Genomic DNA, 15,285 nt, shown 5'->3' on the forward strand with positions numbered 1-15,285 from the left:
TTTTCACATTTGATAGGCTGTCCAGTTTTAGTTGTTGAAGAGATTTTTTAAGCTATGTATAGTAGTGTTTGTAAACGGATTACACTGTTAGCGCAGTTCATGGGGCTGGAATTATCAATGAGGCATCAGGAAGGGCAGGAATGGGGTGGCAATGAGAAATATATGGGTGCATTATAAAGGGAAGGGAGGTATGGGTGCATTATAAAGGGAAGGGAGGTATGGGTGCATTCTAATGCTGCTGCAATTTATGGGTCTGCAATGATCAATGAGGCCTGAGGTGGTGCATCACGGAATAAAGGGAGTGTATGTCATGTATGACTGGACTGTGGGGATTATGATAGTAGACAGGGAAAACCAATTTAACTGGAGGGAGCTACTGTGTTATAGTATATGTAAATACCTGTGAACAGTTTGTTAATATAACAACATTGTATTAACAGATGGTGTAATGGTTAGCATTACTGGCTCACAGCACTGAGGTCATGGGTTTGATTCCCACCATGGCCCTAACTGTGCAGAGTTTGTATATTCTCCCCGTACTTGTGTGGATTTCCTCCGGGTGCTCCGGTTTCCTCCCACAATCCAAAAATATACTGGTAGGTTAATTGGTTCCTAACAAACCCTAGAATTTCTGTGTGTGCATGTACATGTGGTAGGGAATATAGATTGTAAGCTCCACTGGGGCAGGGACTGATGTGAATGGTCAAATATTCTCTTTAAAGCTCTGGGGAATATGTGTGAGCTATATTTATTTATTAACAGTTTCTTATATAGCGCATACATTTTACGCAGCGCTTTACACATCAGTCCCTGCCCCAGTGGAGCTTACAATCTATATTCCCTACCACATGTACACGCACACACAGATATTCTAGGGTTTGTTAGGAACCAATTAACCTACCAGTATATATTTGGATTGTGGGAGGAAACCAGAGCACCCGGAGTAAACCCACGCAAGCACAGGGAGAATATACAAACTCCGCACAGTTAGAGCCATGGTGGGGATCGAACCCATGACCTCAGTGCTGTGAGCCAGTAATGCTAACCATTACACCATCTGTTAATACAATGTTGTTATATTAACAAACTGTTCACAGGTATTTACATATACTATAACACAGTAGCTCCCTCCAGTTAAATTGGTTTTCCCTGTCTACTATCATAATCCCCACAGTCCAGTCAGAGATGACATACACTCCCTTTATTCCGTGACCTCAGCGCTGTGAGGCACTAATGCTAACCATTACACCATCCGTGCTGCCCATAAGAAACTGTTAATAAATAAAAATAAATAAATAAATGAACAATTGCCTTATACTATTTACACATGTAAATTAATGGCAGACAGCATTTTGTCTGAGCAGACATACAACTACAGGTTGAGTATCCCGTATCCAAAATGCTCGGGACCAGGAAAATTTTGGATAACGGATTATTCCGTATTTCAGAATATTTTAATATTTCAATTATGTATTTTGAAGTATCTTGCATTTATGCTGTATAAACACATCAAAAACATGAAATGCACACAAATATATTTTATTTGTTCAAAAAACAAGGTTTCAAAACATGAAACAAAATTTGTGTACTATCTCAGGCACTGAATTTTAATGCCAAGCAATCATTGCCTTGCACATATATAGTGCCAGTTACATATCATGTCACCAGTAGTGCTGTTATAAATGTCCCCAGTGAAAAAAAATTTTTTTCACTTTCTGGAATGTCTGGTTTTCGGAATAATTTGGATAACGGATATTCGGATACGGGATACTCAACCTGTATAAATATCTTCAGTACAGTATATGGCAGGCATGTTGTGTTTGTAGCTGTTACTATTACTGTACTGTCAGTATCCACAGGCTCCATTGACAGGAGACAGGAACCTACTTTCTACAGTATCAGTTCCAGACCATGCAATTACTATTTTATGTGACCTCTGCTGGTATTTCGGTCTGTTACAAGACCACTAGCTTAAAAAGGGGTTCTATCATTTAAATATTCCACCAATGTTGAGTTTCCCATTAGGAGAAGAGATAGGGTTTCCATAAGATATATGCTTACCATAAGGATTAGGGTCAGAATTAGCTCATTGCTAACCATGTCAACATCATCAATATTGACCTTCTGTTGTCAACATTCTGAATGTTGACATTTTGTACATAGCTGTTTGTAGCAACTAATTAGCAAAGGGAATGTATCCAATTGGAAATTGTGGGATATGAAAGAGGAAGTTTGTTTCTAAGCATGAACTGAAATTGGCAACAGTGGCACTCTGAGGGTTTAATTTCCTACTTCTTCTGCATAAACACAATTACAATTGAACTTTATTCTCTTTTTTATTATTATTCTGAAAATTATGTACAGTAACTCTGTAACAAGTAGCAAACTTGTAGCCTTATTCAGATCTGAGCTCAGTACACATTTGTTTGGAAAATGGGCAAAACCATGTGCACTGCAGGTGGGGCAGATGGAACCTGTGCAAAGAGAGTTACATTTGGGTGGGGTGTGTTGAAACTGAAATCTAAATTGCAGTGTAAAAATAATGCAGCCAGTATTTACCCTGCACAGAAACAAAATAACTCACCCAAATCTAGCTCTCTCTGCACATGTTACATCTGCCCCACCTGCAGTGCACATGGTTTTGCCCATTTTCTGAACAAATTTGTACTGAGCTCAGATCTGAATAAGGCCCTTGGTTACCAGCCGGTCTGGTTGAGATAATTCATGAAATGGTCATTAGAGGATTACAGCCAGTTAATGTGGATACACCATACATTAAATTGTGAATACAGACATTCAGTATATGAGTCAATATTGTAATTAGAAATCAGGGTAAGAGTTTAAATCACTGTATATATGCCATGAGTCATATGGATTAGGAGGTGATTGGGGATTGCTGCCTGCACAGCAATGGGCAGAGGCTTACAAGTAGCAGCTTCTCTACTAAATTGTGTGCAGACAGCATGATGCAGCAGCATGATCCTGCTTCCACCCAAGAGGGAGAGAGGCGGCAGACCAGGGTCTTTACCGGGGGCCTCTCCATCGGGCCAGGGTAATTAGTATCCACTCCAGCTATGTGGTCATAAGGGCAACAGTGTCTAGGAAAACATTTAAAAGGTCGACTACCATTGGTCGACAGGCAGAAGGCTGACACTTGAAAAAGAACGACATAAATTTCTTTCATGCATTTAAGCATGTAGAATTGTTTATTCACTGGTTAATTGTGAGAACAAATAAGTAATAAGAAGGAAAATGATAATATGTATCTAAAACTGAAAATGTAAATAAATATATATATATATATATATATATACACAAAGAAAATATAAGTGCGCAAAATTAAAACCTTTTAGACGATAGAATAAGTGTGGTTATGCACACACAACAGGAAATAGTCCATCCCAAGCAATTTCAAATGCACTCTGTGTCTTATCAGTTAGCCCGGCAGCTCCAGGTCACCTGAATTCACAGGTGTAGAAATTCTAGAAAGATAAATCAGAGCGCTCCATAGTGCAATAAAATAAAGACATTTATCAAAAACAGTTTTGTCTTCCATAAAATCAGGCCGTTATCACGTACCACAATAGGCGGTTCAACAACCGCTAGACAACAGCATACACAGTGTTTTACTTGTACACACTGAACTGATGAAGTACATGACTACGAAACGCGTTGGGACGTGGCCTGGCCTGGCGTTGGAGTCCTTGTCCATCTGATGCGAGTGAAGCAGCGGGGTCTATGAGTGTAACCGCTCCAACTGTTCAGTGTGTATAAGTAAAACACTGTGTATGCTGTTGTCTAGCGGTTGTTGAACCGCCTATTGTGGTACGTGATAACGGCCTGATTTTATGGAAGACAAAACTGTTTTTGATAGATAAATAAATGTATTTATTTTATTGCACTATGGAGTGCTCTGATTTATCTTTCTAGAATATATATATATATATATATATATATATATATATATATATATTGTGGGGTTTTAGCATCAAACGGGTAGGCACAGGTGAGGATTTGGCACAGACTTAGACAGTGACATCACGGCTTGGGTCCAAAACAGGGCTTGCCTGAGTTTTATTGCAGCACTCAGAGCAAGAAACTAACAACAGCCTTTACACTTCAGGCAAAACAGAAAACAAAAACCTGCTCGTCTGAGCTCTAACTAAACAGAATAAACGTCCCTCTCTATACCAGGGCCACACTATGTGACACTGGACACACACAGCAGATATAGATCAAGTAATGCAGTACTTACAGCCTTGTCTCTCTCTAGCAGCAGCTTACTGCCTCCAGCACCCAGGGAGAGAGAGAGAGAGCCCTAAGGAGAGGGCTGACTCCTTTTTAAAGAATCAGGTGTTCTCCTGATTACCAGCCCAGGACAGAACACCCTTTGTAAGCCGGAGCTTACCACACAGATTGAAATAGCCTGCAGTCTATATGCCATAAGACAGGATTCTAGGGGAAAAGTACCTGCCGTCTATGACTTTCCCTGCCACTGTGTTACATACCCTCCCCCTCTGTTCGAACCTGTGGGGTCGGACACTGTCTGCCAACTGGCAGTATGTTCGGGATAGGGCATCGGCATTACCCTGAAGCCTTCCTGCTCTGTGTTCCACTGTAAATTTGAAATTTTGCAAATTGAGAAACCATCTCATGACCCTTGCATTTCTCTCTTTGGCTTGGTACATCCATGTAAGAGGGGAGTGGTCAGTGATTAATCTAAAGGAGCGTCCTAAGAGATAGTACTTTAGGGATTCAAGGGCCCACTTGATTGCTAAGCACTCCCGCTCGACTATACTGTAGTTTCTCTCCGTAGGTGTGAGCTTCCTGCTCAAATATGTTACCGGGTGTTCCTCTCCACCAACTTCTTGGGAGAGGACAGCACCTAGTCCCACATCAGAAGCATCAGTCTGTACGACAAACTCTTTTTTAAAATCTGGAGTGATCAGGACTGGTTGATTACAAAGGGCCACTTTTAATTCTTGGAATGCCCTTTCAGCCTCTGGGTTCCAGCTGACCATAACTGCCCTACCTCCTTTGGTAAGATCGGTTAGGGGCGCTGCTATGGTTGCAAACTGGGGAATGAACCTACGGTAATACCCCAGAATTCCCAAAAAAGCCCTGACTTGTTTTTTTGTCGAAGGACGAGGCCAGTCTTGGATAGCCTCCACTTTATTTATTTGTGGCTTTATTATACCTCTCCCGATAACATACCCCAGGTAACGTTTTTGGACCTCCCCAGATATGGCCTGTCTACGCGCTTCTGGTACTCTATAGGGTTTTAAGCGTACCCGAACTCCAGGTTCGGTGACAATGTCATGTTTTATGGCTGTGGTGCGCCCTGGAAGTTCTGAGAACACATCATAATTCCTTTGTACTAACTCTTTAGTTTCCTGCTTCTGGGATTTGGACAGGGTCTCTGACACCCGCACCTCTGGGCTATCACTAGAGGGGGCACTTACAGCTGTCAGAGTCTCTCTGTCTTTCCAGGGTTTAATTAAGTTCACATGGTACAACTGTTCTGGCTTCCGTTTACCTGGTTGATACACTTTATAATTTACACTTCCCACTTTTTTATCTACCCGATACAGTAGATCCTGGTTAATGGCCATCTTTGGGAACTCTTTGTCAGCATTGGGGTATTGGGGCTCACCATTTATGACTTTAGGATTTTCCCTAGCTCTTAATAAGGTGGGATCTCTAAGTTGAGCAGTCCCAAAATTATCACGTGACATCTCTAGCTCAGGCATGTCACCTGCTTCTTCCTGCTCCTCAGCTTCACCTGCAAGAACAGCTAGGGGAAAACGGTCAGATTCAATAGTGGTCACCCCTACCGTTTGAACCTCAGTATCCTGATCAAAAGGCTCAGGACTAATCACAGGGCACACATTCTCATTATTAACAGCATTTCTAGTGCAGTGTACATTCTTTTTCCACAAGTCCCAGAACAATGGGAAGTCTCTTCCCAGGATCACACTATGCATTAGGGTCTCTACCACGCCCACTTCATGGGACACAGTTCCACAAGTACTCTTTAGCTGGACTAAAGCTGTGGGATACTCCTTGGTGTCCCCATGTATGCACAAGACCCCTATGTAACGTCCTGTGAGTGTCCCAGGGTCTACCAAGCTGGCATGGATGAGTGTAACTAAACTCCCAGAGTCCAGTAGAGCCCTCCCGGGATAACCATCCACCTTTACATGACATATTTGCTGTCCAGTTTCTGACACAGTCTCAGCAGAGAAAACAGAACGTGCATATAAAGAGCTTCGCCAGGCTGTATCACACTCCATTGGCTCAGAAGTAAGGGGGCAATTGGCAGCAATATGCCCAGGTCCATGACAACGCCAACACTGTATGCGGCCCCAGTCTTTTTGCGACCCAGGTTTGGACCCCACTGTCCCTTGGGAACGCCTCTCCACTGTTTGTTCCCCATCTAGGCCACCTCCCTTTACAACATTATTCACCCCTCTAGTAAACGGAACAGTCTTACCAGATGATCCGGCCGCTTTGCTGTTCTTGAGGGTGGAATGTCCAGGAGGCACTTCTTGGAGTAGATTTTCAGTAGCTCTGTACCTCTCAACCAAGTTGACAAGCCCCTCGGCATCATTAGGGTCGCCCTGACCGACCCAGCGCTGAACCTTTGGAGGTAAGGAACAACGATACTTGTCCAGCACGACTCTCTCCACGATCTGCGCTGGTGTAGACTCCTCTGGCTGTAGCCATTTCTTTACCAGGTGGACCAGGTCATACATTTGGGACCGCGCAGGTAACTGTTCAGAAAAAGTCCAGTTATGCACCTTCCGGGCACGCACACTCATGTTTACGCCTAAGCGAGCAAGGATCTCTCCCTTGAGTTTCGCGTAGTCGTTAGCATCCTGCTCACTCAGATCAAAATACGCCTTTTGTGGTTCTCCAGTTAGAAAAGGTGCTACCACACCTGCCCATTGATCCACGGGTAACTGTTCACGCTCTGCTACACGTTCAAACACCGCAAGAAAGGCCTCTACATCATCCGTGAGAGTCATCTTTTGCAGAGATTTCTGTACTGCAGCCCGTGTGGCTGGAAGCCAGGGTTGGGGTGTTTGCACACTCTGCGCCACACTCTTAGCCACATTCTGTATTTGCTCTTGTAATTGCAGATTAATTTGCTGCTGTTCCTTTAAGGCTAGTCTGTTGGATTCAAGCAGTAAAACATTGGTTTCAGCCTGGGCACGCATGGCCTCCTCATGCACCTTTTGCTGACATGCGTTTGCCTGCACCAAGTGTTTTAAAAGGTCCTCCATTTTAACAGTCTCCTGTTGCAGTGTTACAGCAGCCTTTAGCCAGGACATGCAAGTATCAGTGCACTCCAGACACTCACTTGTGGCTGGTTGCCTTTAGCAACAACTTCCAGCTTGCTGTAGCAAAAGTCCTATAGTTCGATGTATGTCTCTTTAAGTGAGATGCTTGCTCGCATTCTCCACCATATGTGGGGTTTTAGCATCAAACGGGTAGGCACAGGTGAGGATTTGGCACAGACTTAGACAGTGACATCACGGCTTGGGTCCAAAACAGGGCTTGCCTGAGTTTTATTGCAGCACTCAGAGCAAGAAACTAACAACAGCCTTTACACTTCAGGCAAAACAGAAAACAAAAACCTGCTCGTCTGAGCTCTAACTAAACAGAATAAACGTCCCTCTCTATACCAGGGCCACACTATGTGACACTGGACACACACAGCAGATATAGATCAAGTAATGCAGTACTTACAGCCTTGTCTCTCTCTAGCAGCAGCTTACTGCCTCCAGCACCCAGGGAGAGAGAGAGAGAGCCCTAAGGAGAGGGCTGACTCCTTTTTAAAGAATCAGGTGTTCTCCTGATTACCAGCCCAGGACAGAACACCCTTTGTAAGCCGGAGCTTACCACACAGATTGAAATAGCCTGCAGTCTATATGCCATAAGACAGGATTCTAGGGGAAAAGTACCTGCCGTCTATGACTTTCCCTGCCACTGTGTTACAATATATACAGTGGTCGAAGTGGAAATTTTGAAGTGGGGGTATGGAAATTTTGAAGTGGGGGTATGGAAAAGTAAAGAGTGAATATAGTGTGCACCTTCGGACACCCCCCTGTCCATCAACGTCCCCTGCCAGACTGCCCCGTTGTACAGGGGTATTACAAAAGCACAATATGCGCTGCTGAGTGATCAGAGAGCATCCTGAGGGGGAAAAAAAAGTTTTTTTTTATCTTCAGATTAAAGTGGCGGTATGGCATACCCCCGTATACCGCCCCACTTCGACCACTGTATATATATATATAAAGGTTTGTGTGGGCGGCACTCGGATAAAATAATTCCTCAGTGAAGCCGAAATACAATCAATATATATATATATATATATATATATATATATATATATATATATATATATATATATATATATATATATATATATATATATATAGGACTTTCATCAGGCTTCTCCCAGCCTATGGAATGCCCTTCCACGTCCAATAAGACTCTCTGCTAGCCTCCAAACTTTCAAGTGTTCCCTGAAAACTCACCTCCTCAGGCAAGCCTATCATATTTAAGTTCTACACGCATAACCCTCTGAGGCACTTATGTATTATTAAACTTCCCATCTGGACTTGTAATTTGGTGGCACTGCTATGCTATTACTGGTGCCTGTCCTTGTGTTTCCCTCCTATATCCCTATAGATTGTAAGCTTGCAGCAGGGCTCTCCTACCTCCAAGTATGTCTGTTACCCAGTTTGTTTTATCACTGTCTATAAATAAATAGAATAAATTATATATATATATATATATATATATATATATATATATAGACAGATAGGTAGATAGATAGATAGATAGATAGATACAGGTTATCCACAATCAATTCAAATAATTCTCAACACGATTGTGCTCCAATCCAAGGTACAACGAAGTCCATCAATATAGGGAAAAAGCTAACAAAGTCCTTTTGTAAATTACTTACATCTTTATTGCAACATTGAAAAAATTGTTCAGTCGTTAACATTTCGATCTGTCTTGCAGACCTTTGTCAAAACATCAGGCCATCAGGGCCGGCGCCATCACTAGGCAGCTCTAGGCATTTGCTTAGGGCGCTGGCCACTGGAGGGCGGCAGTTCGCCCCCCGGATGGAGGTGAGAGGAGGTGCAGAGACTGGAGCTGGCAGGAGCGGGCAGGGGGGTCCGTGCCACTGGGGTACCTGCGGCGCTGTGTATTAAGCTGGCGGTGGCGGGGTCCCTGCAGTGATTAAGAAATAACTAGCGCTGTCCGCCTTGTGGCAGCGTGGGAAGCGCTGCTGGGTTTGAAAACACTTTCCGCACGCTGATTGGCTGAGATTCAGCCAATCAGCGTATGGCCAGTGTTTTCAAAATCCGAAGCGCTCCCCGCGCCGCTGCCCGGTGGATAGCACTAGTTATTTCCTATTCACTGCAGGGACCCCGCCACCGCCAGCTTAATACACAGCGCCGCAGATACCCCTACGGCACGGACCCCCCTGCCCGCTCCTGCAAGCTCCAGTCTCTGCACCTCCGCTCATCTCCATCCGGGGGGGGGGGGGGCAATGTGTATCTGGCACTGAGGGGCAATGTGTATCTGGCACTGGGGGGCAATGTGTATCTGGCACTGGAGGGCAATGTGTATCTGGCACTGGGGGGCAATGTGTATCTGGCACTGGGGGGCAATGTGTATCTAGCACTGTGGGGGCAATGTGTATCTGGCAATGCTGAGGGCACATGTATCTCGCACTGTAGGGGCATGTGTATCTGACAATGTGACCATATCCCCTTATATGTGACCACGCTCCTTTTTAATGTGACATGCCCCCTTTTCCTTCGGCGCGCATAATTACATCCTTAACTTTTGCATACCCCCACTTCTAAATTTCCACTTCGAGCACTGTATATATATATATATATATATATATATATATATATATATATATATATTGGCCACTCAGTGCATATATATATAGATAGATAGATAGATAGATAGATAGATAGATAGATAGATTGTACATGCAATGAAAGAATAGTGCTCTCTGTATATAATTGAGTGAATATATGTAACAGAACAAATTGGTTATGGTTTGTTCATATTTTCCAGAGAGATTCATAACCTGCCATTATACAGGAGCAGGGATGGTCCACCTTTATAGCTGTTGCTACTGAACAGCCCTGGAATCCCATTTCACAACTTACAACAACTCAGCATGTTGTCAGTTGGCCTGATTCTAGTAGCAATAGCGATGAGTGTAGCAGCCACTACTACTAAATTACTAAAGCCATCTTCAAATGGCATGACTGCATCATTGTACTTGTATAGGGTTCTGAAGTTTTTGTATGTTGTGCTCCGCAAACACCTGGACATTCAGCTCTGCATTGTCCAAAGTGCTGAGCATTAAATCAACATACAAAACAGGAGAAGTGATACATGTGATCGGGTAGGAGATATGTGAAGCCCTGGAGAGAGAGATAATGTGGATAGTGCAGAAGCAATTGCTTTTGAAAGAATGGTGACAGTGACAGTTTCTAACTCATTTTTCTAGCAGTTTATGAAATGACACAAACTGATTGGTTGATTTGAGCAATTTCTCCACGTTATCCCTCTCCAGGAAACATCTACCCCCATAATTTTTGTGTGGCATTTTGTGTTTTGACTTCCTCCAACAACCTTCTAGGGAATAGGGAAGCTATTTTACCAACACCCATGGCTTCAAATGCTGGTCTTGGTGTTGTTTCAGCAGAGACAGCTGGGTGCCAAGGGAAGCAGGGCAGCTGTAGCCAGGGATACAGCCAGGTTACCAGGTTAATACAACCAGGGCACCAGGTTAATACAGTATCATGGTGCCCTGGCTCTAATTGCGTACAGTATAAATAAGATACAGCTCTCTCTCAATTTACCCTGTTCCTGCCATACAGTCTCTCTGCCATCTTCCTCTATTACTCCGCTCACTCTCACACTCTCTCTCTCTCTCTCTCTCTCTCTCTCTCTCTTGTCTCCCTTATTCATTCTCTCCAAATTCCCCTCCTCTCTCTCCTATTTTCCTTTATTCCTCCTCTCATCTATCCCTATTCCTCCTCTTTGACTGGCTCTTATACCGAGAGTTCCAATTGGATAGTGCCACGTTTGAAATAAAGCTGACACTGTTTCTATGGCTGCCTGTTGGCTAAAGGTGCCCATACACGTTGCGATTATCGCATGCGTTTTGAACTTCAAAACACATTGCATGTGGTTATAATCGCACCGTGTACCTGCAGGGATACGATGCAATGCGCATCCCCGTGTATTGTATAGCACACAAAGTATGTGCAGGCAGTACTTTTTGTGCTACATCGCATCGCATTGCATCACTTGTATGCGAGATGTATTAAGCTGAAAATGCGGTAAAACCCCGTCTTATGTATTAAAACCCGGCCGCACCGATACCGCTTAGTACGGTATCGCCACCTATGGTACTTGTTTCCTAGAACGGCCACAATCGCGGGCATCGTGTACCTTAAAGTTAAGGTACACGATGCCCGCGATGGACCCGATTTCCTTTGAAATCAGGTCCATTTTGCCGGCAAAGGCAAAATCGGGGGCATCACGTTGGTCGCGTGCATTAACATGGCCCCTGACGCGACCGACGCGATGCCCGCGATTTTGCCATAGGCTTCAATGTTAAAATATTTTTAACATTGAAATTGGGAGCATCGCGTCGGTCTTGTGCCATTATAATGGCACAAGATGAGATGGACTTGATTAAGTCCATCTCACATAGGAAACAATGTGAAATGGGCCAATATGACCCATTTCACATTGTATATAGCCCCGTCGCCACCCCACGATTGACGCCAACCCAAAGCGTGGCGAGCGCAGCGAGCCCGCGCGGGGCGGCGGTGCGTGTCCTCCGACCTCTTCATACCCCTACTATCCACGTTAGCGGGGAGTTGAGAATATAAAGTGTGGCGAGCGCAGCGAGCCACCGAGCCCGATGCGACCGACGCAATTTTTCCGACACAATGACCCCGATGCAAATCGGTGTGGCCGTGCTAGGAAACAAGTACCCCACCTTTTTTTGGGAAAAGTCGCAATGATGTCACAGGTTAATAGCGTAAAACTGGTAACCTCAGAATTAATAACCAGCTGATTAAAGCATAAGAATAACCCAAATGGGTTTATAATAGTTAATTATTGATTTATACATGCCATTTTTATAATATATTACTGTTAATATAATAAAAACATTTTCCATATAATCAGTATGCAGCTACAGTTGTGTCCACATACAACTGGTGTGCTTTCATGCTAAACAGCCCTTCTAGTTGTGCCATGCCGTGGTGTGACTCAGTAGTGCCGGGCAACTATTTGTGCGGCTTTATCTGTTAAAATGTGTCTTATTCACAAAGTGATCTCTATATTCAATGTGTGACTGTCACTGTCTCTGCATAAGAAAAGTAATGTTACAGCCACAGTCACCCATGGAATATAGATACTCTGCATATCATTTTAATCATCAGAAGCAGCAGGTGTGTCCAATTCTCAATTCAGTTCAGTTCAATTGCAAATAAGCATTTAATGGAAAATGTTGCAAAAAAAAAACCACCCACAGCACTACAGAGTAACACACAGCTCGGGTATTATATATAATGCGTCTTATATCGCATGGAGGATAGATGCATGTGGACACACCTGTTTATACAAAACATAGGGGGGAGATTCTCTAAACAAGAAATGCGGTAAAAACCCCGTTATCGGGTTTTTTCCGCATTTTGGGATGCTGTAAGCATCCCCCGCCGGGTTAACGCGGCGGGGGGCATGCCCAGAAAAATCTGGCGATGTCCCATAGAAGCCAATGGGCTTCTACCGCATCCCTCCGCCGCCCCGCGCCGACCCCCCGCCGCCCCGCATCGCCCCCTCCCCCCTCACCTGTGTCCGGGCAGCACAGAGCAGTGCTGCCCGGACCTGTGACCTCTTCCCTGCACTGATCCTCTTCCGGGTGCAGGGAGGAGGAGAGCCCGGCGCAGCAGCAGCAGCGCCGGGTGTGTGAGGGAGGGGGGAGCCGCCGGGACCTGCTGGGACCCGGCGACTCTCACCGCAAAGGACAGCTCTTAACGCAAGAGCTGTCCTTTGCCTTAATTATCGCATATGTTACAGCATATGCGATAATTAAATATGCGATGAGCGGCGAAGGGGGGCGGAGATTCTTAGAGAATCTCCCCCAGGGACTGTTTGAAATTCCACAGTGAAATCCCACCCGTGCAAGCCTGCAAATTGATTACCTGTATCAAAAATTAGCTGCACATTCCCAAATCACCCCAATGTGACCCCCTTCAATTCAGCCTTAACGAGATGCAAGCAGACCCTACAAACTCTCCATGATTCCTTAATTCTCCATTTTACGACCAGCTTGTGTTGGTTGCGTACTTAATGTTTATTTAATAATTTTATTTTTAGATTTTTTTTGGCCACTATAGATCTAGCTTTCATTACTGTTAGGATTAAATATTTTACCTGATGTTTCTGTTTAGGTTTACTAAATTTTCATTGTGTACCGTAGGACGATATTTCTTGCCTGCTTACGTATGTACAGAGTCTATGTATCCCCCCCCCTTGACCCCCCAGTTTACTTCCCCCCCCTCCCCCCTTCTTACTTTTTTCTGTAACCCTCCATCAAAAATTTAAATACTTTTCAATAAAATATTGATGTTAAAAAAAAAAATTAGCTGCAAATCCGTGCACAAGTCGCTCACCATATAAAGATGATTTTTACACGGCTGTGATAGAAACAGGTTGATTGGGACCAGAGCTGACATCACATGATGTCCCCTAACATGACTGGGAACACCTGCATATTCCCTGACAGACCGTCAAACACCAGCCTCCTGTCAATCAACTTGCATACAGCTCTCGATCAAAAGGATTTTATCGCAGCTTAATATGGTCTATATGCAGTCTATCAATGATCACCCAGCCTGCAAATTTGCAGCCGACTGAACAGTTCTGAATTAGGTCCATAGAATGAATCCCAAGGTACACACAATCACTTATTTATCCAAAATCCCATCTTCAACCGAACTCCCATCTTAGTAAATTTACCACTTTGTAAATTTACCACTGCTGTGCAGGCATGTTTGAGGCTGAGAACTTGATTTTCCCATTCTGTAGGATTGTGCTGTTTAGTTGTTGGTACTCCTAAAGGTTTTTATTTAACAATAACAGTGCTTAGAATTGCCCAGGTGAAGCTCTAGTAGAGCCCACATTTGTCCAGCTGCACCCCAAAGTCTTAAAGCGCTGACCACAAGAAATGTAGTCCCCCCAAAAATAATAAATCAGTATATTCAGTTTAAACAAAGGAATTTTCTCAGTTTCACAGCGCCTATAACCGCAGCTGGAGAGCTACCCAGGAGCACCACTCCTTAACATATATACAAAAAATACAATTGTGGATAGCTTCCCAGCGCTGATTGGATCCAATTCACTATACACGATGTTTCAGGATTTTTACTATAGGGTGTAAAAATCCTGAAACATCGTGTATAGTGAATTGGATCCAATCAGCGCTGGGAAGCTATCCACAATTGTGTTTTGAGTATATTCAGTTTGTTTAATAGCAAAACAATAATTATTAATGTGCATTTTCTAAAAATGCATTGTTCTATGTATCGGCTTGGCACAAATTACCCCCTTACAGCAGCACATTGAACATACTTAACAGCAGGAGATCCACAGGATGGAGCTGAAACCAAAGAGTCAGGAAGCAGGATATCCAGGGGATACAGGAATTAGAGGATTGAGGGAATTAAAGATTCAAGGACAGAACAGGGGTCGGGTCATTCAGGTATAAGAACCTGGGGAGTAAGATATCCAGGAATAAAGAAAGTCAAGACCTAAAGAGTTTCAGTTTTTGTGTATTGCTGGCCCACAGAAGCATGTAGAAGACCACCAGCAGGAAAGATCCAGCACAGTAGTCACCAAGAGCCAAAGAGGTTTAGAGCCAGGAGGGTAGTTGTTTACCAACTTTTTGTAATGCTAAATTATGATAATTTTGTGGAAGTTCTGCATCAGCTCCAAAAACCCTCTGTTCTCTATGGGATCCCTACCACATGCAGAACTCCAGTTTCACAACGGATGCAGAATGGTCTCTATAATGTTAAACATTGGGTTTTTACATAAAGGCATAGTGTGGCAATTATTACAACCACTTCTTATTAAATACACATTTTATATTTTATCTTATGTTAATTCATTTTCTATTTTTGATAGACTTTATGAAGAAATAATAAAGCTATAAAG

At 43.6% G+C, this 15,285-nt stretch overlaps 1 protein-coding gene across 1 annotated transcript in view; it reads left to right on the forward strand.

Annotated features, from left to right (window-relative positions):
- The window catches only part of TBX4 (T-box transcription factor 4), a 168,898-nt gene that overhangs the window by 61,451 nt on the left and 92,162 nt on the right, over positions 1-15,285 (forward strand). The gene's annotated exons all lie outside the window — the stretch shown is intronic.

The sequence above is a fragment of the Crinia signifera genome, chromosome 2, assembly GCF_055691185.1.
Source record: "Crinia signifera chromosome 2, ASM5569118v1, whole genome shotgun sequence".
NCBI classification, from domain to species: Eukaryota; Metazoa; Chordata; class Amphibia; order Anura; family Myobatrachidae; genus Crinia; species Crinia signifera.